Genomic DNA, 8,771 nt, shown 5'->3' with positions numbered 1-8,771 from the left:
GCGTCATAAATAATGAATAAGAGATAGATTGCTTATTATCCTAAGTGATCAAAATAAAAGTCGTACTAATCGTAAAACCGAGAGTGTGTGTAACAACGTAAATTTCAAAACAAATTTTCACTTTTAAAGATATAATTTCATTCATAAATATTCTCAAATGTCAATGTATCACATATCAAATCCATAAAAACACATCCCAAGATCACAATGTATAAAACTCCAATAGTGTGTACTGATCATGTTGGCGCCTTCTCGCGATCCTCACTGGTACCTGAAACACATAACACATAACACTGTAAGCATAAATGCTTAGTGAGTTCCCCAAAATACCACATATAACACATATTAGCCACTCGAGGCTATAACTCTGTGGGCCCTCTGGCCGTAACTCTGTGGACCCTCTGGTCCTAACTCTGTGGACCTTCCGGTCCTAACTCTGGAATACACACAGCATAAATCACATAGAAATAATACAGTGCAACACATCACATACATAGCATACAAGATACTCTGTCATATAACTCTAATTACCACTCAAGGTAAAGTATAGTGAGAAGACTCACCTCGGGTAACTCGGTAAACCTCGAACTTTGAAATACTGCACTAGCCTCCGCCTAATCACATAAATAATTACTCTAATTAATACAACTTCTAAAGGCTAGGCTAACCCCTCTCTATAAGTTCTCTAAGAAGGGTAAAAGACCATTCTACCCCTCTAATGGCTCATAAGTCCAAATACTGACTAAACCCTAAAAGTCAACAAAAGTCAACGGTCAACATTGAACGGACTCGTCGAGTGCACTCGTGTGACTCGACGAGTACATGCGTGTCCTCTTCGCCCCTGGTCCTCACTCGACTCACTGAGTCAACCCTACACTCAACGGGTTATCACAGGTCGCGAATCGCGGGGCAACCCGACTCGACTTGTCGAGTCCACTTATGGACTCGGCGAGTTGCTCCCATAACATCTCTCAAATGACCTTCTGAGGTCAGATCTGTTTTTCTAAACTATAGATTTGACCTCCCCAAGACCAATAACCACGTAAAGGTCGAAACTTGCTATACATGCAATGCTTCCAAAGCTTATTTTGGTGAAATCCCCTCTAACATGGCAACCTATGTCCATATCCTCCATAGAACCACAAAAGGCAGCATGGTTCAGGCTCCCTGGACCTCAAAAGGTCCAGATCTAGAGTTTAGCACTCAATGGGACACTATACACAACTAAACAAGCCATAAAAGGGTATAGAAAACCCTAGATTCAATGCCCTTAAGCAAAACAGTAGGATAGGATCGAATAGCTACCTCAAACTTGAAGATCCAAGCTGAAAACCCACTGAAATGCAATCCTCTTGACCTCCCCTTGTTGGAAACACTTTCTCATTTGCAAAATCACACCAAAAATGATCAAAAATGCTCAAACTCTCTCACAACTCGCTCACAATCGTTAGGGTATCTCTCTCTGGACTGGTAGCCGCAAATGGAGGCCATAAAGGCCTTTAAATAGGGCTCAGGCCCTGAGATTTAGGGTTTCATTTTACAGCGTGGACTCGCCGAGTCCATGCATCGACTCGTCGAGTCCTTCATTAAATTAGACAAGAATTCGCGATCCTACTCGGCGAGTCTGAGCACCTACTCGCCGAGTCCCTCCCTAAAACTCAAGATAAATACTTAAAATAAGATACCTGGGAATCTGGATGTTACAGTGTGCATATAGAGAACGTCCAAATCTGACATCATATGAGGAAATTATGATTTTTCGAAGTTTCAGCGTAGCAGTGCGGACACATAAATCAAATTTTAGATCGTTTGATTGTTAGCTAAAACAATCTATACGAGAGTTGAAGATCTCGTAAATAGGATTCCGTCAATTTAAAAACAGTCGAGAACGGACATCGCATGAAAAAGATATGAATTTTAAACAGATTTTAGCAGCCTAAGCCTTATAAAATAAAAAATAAAAAATAAAGCGAGAGTTAGCCGACAGAGTCTAACTGAAAGTTTTAGATCTCGTCAATAGCTACGTGTGGATATAAAGAACGTCAAAAACAAAGTTTGTATGAAGAAGTTACAAATTTTGAAGTTTTCCCGAGTGCGCCACTTGCAAAAAGGCACGACATGCAAGCTTCTAGAAGGGCCATGATGCTCCAACGAAAACCTGACACATGTCACGTACAGGGAGGGTCGACCAAGTCAGGGGACAACACGCCTCCACAAATGTCAGCCTATAAATGTTGTTTGCTGCCCATTCTCTTCTCCACTCCATTCCATACTTCTCTCTCGAAATTCTCTACAAATGACCCAAGAAATCTTAGTGTTTAGGATATTTTAGCGAATCCATGAGCTCCCTGAGTGCCCGAGATTAGTAGTTATCAGGTCGGAGTTCTAGTAGTGCAATTTCTAGACTTTTGTCAGGAAAATCTTTGTAAGTTAAGCTACACTTATAACGCTTTCAATGTAACTTATATTTATATTTATAGTCATTGTTATGAATTTATAAATAATATTTATCGGTGATTCCAAGTCATTATATTGATTGATCTACTTACGGAGGTGATGTCTAGGATAGATCTAGTAAAGTGTTTAAAGTGGGATTTCCAAATAGTATACTTTGTATACCAAACAGACCCAACCTCCAATATGACATTACCTTGTTTCTCCTTACTTGATAGATCTTGATGTAGACATTGGGATTGTTGAGGAATCTAGACTACTATTAGTCATAAGGAATATTAGACTAAGACTTAGTGATAATTGTGTTGGATTAGTGTCTAAGCCCGTAACTATAATTGGTATGTACTTGACCCGGTTGTGCATGGCCCTTTTGGGTTGCCTTCACCAAAGCAACTTGACAAGGTAATTTAAAGAGAGAGAGAAGATATTATGATTTATTAATATATTATAGGAATAATATATTAAAGGAGAAATCATATTATTTAATTAGTATTGGTCATAAATTAATTAGGAATTAATTTGGTGACTAAAAGAGATTAATTAAATAAAGGGGTATAAACTGTCAAATGTGTGATAGTTGAGTTTTGGGTTAAGGAAACCTAATGGACTTAAGGGGGGACGAAATTATGATGAGGATCCATCATATTTTCGTCCAAGGCCTTATTCCAGAAGGTTACTTGGGCTGCTTGGTGGCTAAGCTGTCCATTAGGGTTTAGACTGAAACCCTAGTAGCCTGCAAGTATAAATAAGACCCCTAGGCTGTGGAAATCGGTTACACTTGATTCCAAGGGAACCCTAGGGCCGATTTTAGCATCTCTCATCCTATCTCATATTGCCTTCTTGCTTGTGGGGTTTGTGAACCATTATAGGAGTTACAATTGTGACTCTAAGCTCAAGATCAAGAGGATTACAAAGGATTCAAGCTACTTGAAAGAGGTAAACACTTAGATCTGTTCTTATGATGTTAATTTCGAATTATATATAATAGATCTAGTTTTGTAAGTCTTGGATTCAAAGCATGTACAATAGAGAAACCTAGATCCAAGCATTAGGGTTTGTATGAGCACATAGGATTGTTTCTTATGCATAAAACCCAACAGTGGTATCAGAGCAAGGTTGGTTTCAATTGTATGTGATGCTTTAACTGTTTCTTGTTGAAAATCGATTTTTGTGCAATCTGTTTGATGAACTCGACGAGTTTCCATGAGGAACTCGACGAGTTTCGACGTCAGACAGAAAGATTTTCGGGATTTTGTTGCTGTTTTGTCATGGGATTAATGCCTAAATCGGTTTTGAAGTATAAAATCTGAATTTAATAATATTTGCATGATTATCCTTGCCAAATCTATAGATAATTTCAAATCTTTTAATATTAGTTGTTTATATGATAAATATGGAATATTTAAATTATTTGGTAATTATCTCATGTATAAAAATGGATTAGATCAAATATAGATAATTATGAAATTAATTGTTTGATTTACATTATTTGTTATTTGATCCCTTTTGTTTTGAAAAAGTTCAAAACTTGCCCTCAAGTTTTGAAATTTGAATTTTGTGATTAAAAGTTTAATTTTGAATAATTTAAATTTCAAACCCTTAGAATTTTACAAGTTTAAAATTCAACCATATACTATTATATTATTACAAGCTTAATTAATATATATGTATAACTTTAAATGCTAGTCTTACCGTTAGTAGGCCTCATTCACGAAGCCAGTCTATAAGGTGGGTATAAGGTTGCTGCCTATAAAATGGCGCTTAATGGGTGTACATTCACACCCACCGCTTGCTTGACTGGTGGAGGGTCGTTAGCCGAACGGGTAGGATAGGGCAATCCTCTCCTCATTAAAAGTATAATGTAAGATACAAAGTAACTACATGTTTTTCAAATTCCCAGTCTTAGTTACTTTAGGATAAAATGTGAAATTGATGCTATTCCATGGAATTACACTTTGTACCCCTGTCAAACGTTAGTGGAGCGTGCGTGGCTAACCGGCACACTAATTTGGGATTGACATTGGTGACAAAGGGTGGGTTGAAGTTTTATCATAGATTAATGGAGCGTGCGTGGTTAACCGACACATTGATTAGGTGATGAAAACATTGAGTGCACCATGTTGATTCGCATGGTTATTCACAAACTTTTTTGCGATCCTCGGCATCCCAGTTGCAAATTTGAAGTGCATATCAAGATTTAAACATGCCATTGAAAGGTTCAATGAATCTCAAAAGATCTAGGAGTTTTCAATACATTTAAAACTTAATTTCTTTTCGTTTTTCATGATGGAAATTGGTAAATCATCATTTACCTACCTCCAAATATTCTGCAACTAGATTATGGCATCCCTTTTCTAGGTTGTAGAGTATTGTGCAGGATCCTTGCCTTGATGTTTCATTTGGGTGTTACATCAAGGATTCTCATCAATTAACTTGGATTTTCTCCCGTTTTGTAGATGTCTGAATCTAACCGTGGTCTTCCCGAATCCCAAGGAAAAGGTGTTCCTGTTGAAAGGAAAAGGTTGTTCCACAATCAAAGTGATGAATCTAGGTGGACTAGCTTGGTTTCACTTCCTCTTCCTCCTCCTGTTGTTCTCCCAAACCCACAAGACCGAAGAGTTGAAAGATTGAATATCACTAAGGCCCTATTGGCGATGAAACATGAAGATGGTAAACTCGTGTGTGCTCACATCCTAGGGATGAAATCACACATTGATAGGTTGATTATGTTAGGAGCGTCTTTCCCAAATAAGTTTGCTGTGGACTGGGTTCTGCAGTCACTTCCTGAATCATATAATAAGTTCAAAAGAGAGTATTATATGATGGATCGTGACGCAAACCTCATTGACGTAACTTACATGCTCATCGCTGCCCTAAGCGCCTGAAAAGTCCAAAAGATGGGAGAGTCAAGGAGTATGGCTCTACTTCAGGTAAAATCCGCTATCTAACTTTGTTAAGTTCCTATTCATTGATTCAGGATAGAAATTTGCCCTAAGCGCCTGAAAAGTCCAAAAGATGGGAGAGTCAAGGAGTATGGCTCTACTTCAGGTAAAATCCGTTATCTAACTTTGTTAAGTTCCTATTCATTGATTCTTAATACATTGTGTAATAAGATTACATTAGTATGTTCTGCATGATCAGAGAAAAGAGAGGAAGCTTGATGGAAGAGCAAAATGAGTCTGATCGCAAAGAAATGGATCACCATCACATGGATTCAAAGATCAGACTTCGATCTTAGAAAGTTATGATAGATTTGTTAGGAATATTTGACTACATAGTTCATCATTTGATTTTGCATTGTAAGGACATGTTTTCCGCTGTTTTTTTTATAAATGAAATGAATTTTTGGTTTGAATTATTTATATCCTTGCAATAAAATCATTGTGAAAAATTGATGTGCGTATATTCCCGCAATGAATGGATGTGATTCTTAGTTACTTTATGGAAGTATTGAAATCATCTAAGTAAGGAAGGTTTCCATCACCCAAGTTTCAATTGGACAGAAGCTTGGAATCACATGATATGAATCATGTGGTGAATGGAAATCTTGGTACTTAAGATAATTCCATGTTCACATAAGAATGTGATACAAATATGGATTATGGGATCGAGTTCGCAATGTTGTGCACTAGTCAATTCCGCCATGAATAAAATGAGATTATTCGTCTTAGTTTGCTAAAGGCTTAGTAGACATGATTATACTTACAAGTTTAAGTATAATTCAGATCATTGGAAATGTCTCAATGAAAGGCAGGACGAATAATAAGAATCAATTAGGCAGAAAGACAAAAGTTTCTCTATTCTAAGAAGAAGGGATGGTAGCTTTTATCATGTTTTATGATCGTCTTAATGATTGAAAACCATATCTCAATTGATCCTCTAAGTGAGTCTTAGTACATTTGTATGGCTGAGAAGAGGAATCGAGAATTGTGAAAATGGTTAAATCAAGAAGTCAATCATACTTTGTTCCAATATCAAATCTTAGAGTTACACTCCAAGATTGTGACTTGAGTGATATAGTCTTTAGTAGAAATGTTCTTACACCTGTACATTTTAGTAAGTTGTGATGTCTTGAATAAAGACAAAGACCAACCTGTACCATATTGTGTGTAGGTTTGTAACACTTATCAAATGTGAAATAAGGAAAGTTTCTTATTCCTGCACATTTGAAATGGGTAAGTTGTGATGTCTTGCAAAAGACAAAGAACAACAAGAACCAATTGAGTAAAGTGTTAGTCTTGATAGGGTTTCGCACTAACCCTTGAATATTTGTTTTGTCAAGGAAAGGTTCCTAACAAGAGAATCATATATGTCAAGAGGTCAGTGGGAGTCTTAATTGTCTTGAAAAGTTTCAAGAACAAATCAAGAGTAAACCTAGTTAATCATCACTAGCGCACGACTTGAGGCTTCTAACCTGTCGTGTTGACATTATTTTGTTTTCTGTGCCATTCCAATTAAGCTAAATATGTATGTGAGTTCTATGAGTTATCATATGAATACAAAGCACCTTGATCAATGGAAAGTACATTGATATGAAAGGGTGAGTTGCTTGGAAGACATGGTGGGCATTCATGTTACTATGAGGCAAGAAATCAAGATTGAACAAGTTCAGTCCATATGGTTTTGGATTTGTCGCAAACTTTTGTTTTTACAAATTCACATGGATAGGAACACATACATCATAAAATCTAAGTGTCATAAGGTTTTCCTCCTTCATGAAAATGATTGTGAGGAAATGCTTTCACTAAGAGAGATTTTAAGAAGATAGCAATTGTGAAAAAAAAAATTGTATTCTCAAATTCGATTATGATTACGGCATCCCTTTTCATAGTTCGAATTGTGAGATTTGGCAGTTGATCTGAACATTTGGGACTTAGTAACATAAATTCTGAATTGTTTAGACACACATGTGAGCTATCTAAGGCAAAGGTGTATGAGCTTAAAAAACTTGGATAAAGGCTTATCAAAGCATTAGGTATTAGAAATATGAACTTAAGGAATTCGATAAGCATTGTTTTCTAGAAGTTCAATTGTTTTCTGAATACATGTCAAAGCTAGTGGGAGCATAAGTGTTATGCTGGTAAGAAAATAATCATCATGTTAGTGGGAGCATGATTATTATGGTAAGTATTGCAAGCTAGCAATATTAATTATAGAAAACAAAGATTCACTTTGCAAAGTTGCAAGGGTTGAAAAGTTGTTTTTCTATAATTAAGGGAGAGAATATTATACTTCGTTTCAATATCTAAAGCTTAGATTGAGAAATTTTAATAAATTTAGTCAAGAGGTACATAGTGTGTTCTCAAATTTCGATTATGATTACGGCATTCCTCTTCATAGTTCGAATTGTGAGAACGTGACACATAAAATATTATGGCAGAAGATTGATAAAGTATCATATCTTTATGAAAGACATTATGCATCGTGTCCCATACGCTTAGGGTATAGGATCGATTGCAAATGCTATAATATTTGACCATTCTAAAATTTTCCAAATGCCTAGGGCATTAAGAGGGAAAAAGGACTAGAACTGGATTTGACTGAAATAATTAAACAACTATCAAAGGACGATCTAAGGTTCGCCAAGGAATTGTTTCTTGTGAGTAGTTGGAAGTATAGTACTGGATGGACTATATTGACATTATTATGAATAGATAAGATTCTATTAAGAATGAGTTGTCATATGGCAAATATGGAAATGTTTCCATTTATGGGAGTTGGATATTATCAAATATGTCTAGATTAGAAACTTTTATGCGAGAAGGATGTTCAAAGGAATGTACTTTGAGTGAGAGACATCACATCTATATAACTGTTTTATAACAATTTCTGATAGAGTACCTTGTGATTTCATTGGCAGAGTCTTTGTGACTTTTGTGTTATAACTTTACGAAAGGATCGTTGCATAAAATGTTAGAATCTGACATATTCTAAAAGTGGCAAGAATTTGGTATTCTTACACTAATGATAAGGATTGGGGATTGTGAAATGAGTTTCATTGGAAAAGTTTTTCAATTGATCTATTTCACAAAGTATGGACCATAGGAAACCAAAGTGTGCATGCTTGGAGCATGGGACAATTGTGGTTATAATTCGAGTAATAAGTTGATTTTCTGAAACAGTAAGCAATGAATAATGAGTAATCAATATGGTGTTTAAATAAAAGTGTTTTATTTACGCTCAAAAGTTTTGGGGTCATATAGGATTAAGTATTATCGTTGTGTTTCATTTTGCATGTTTTGACTTCCAGAATAACTGGGTTATTCGAACCTCCACAGTCGGTCATACGTTGGAAGTAAGTATGAAGGAAGACTGTC

This window comes from Lactuca virosa, chromosome 1 (assembly GCF_052849685.1).
Source record: "Lactuca virosa cultivar CGN04683 chromosome 1, Lactuca_virosa_CGN04683_v6, whole genome shotgun sequence".
In the NCBI taxonomy this organism is placed as follows: Eukaryota; Viridiplantae; Streptophyta; class Magnoliopsida; order Asterales; family Asteraceae; genus Lactuca; species Lactuca virosa.
The sequence above is the reverse complement of the archived record's forward strand: the minus strand, read 5'-3'. Positions refer to the sequence as shown.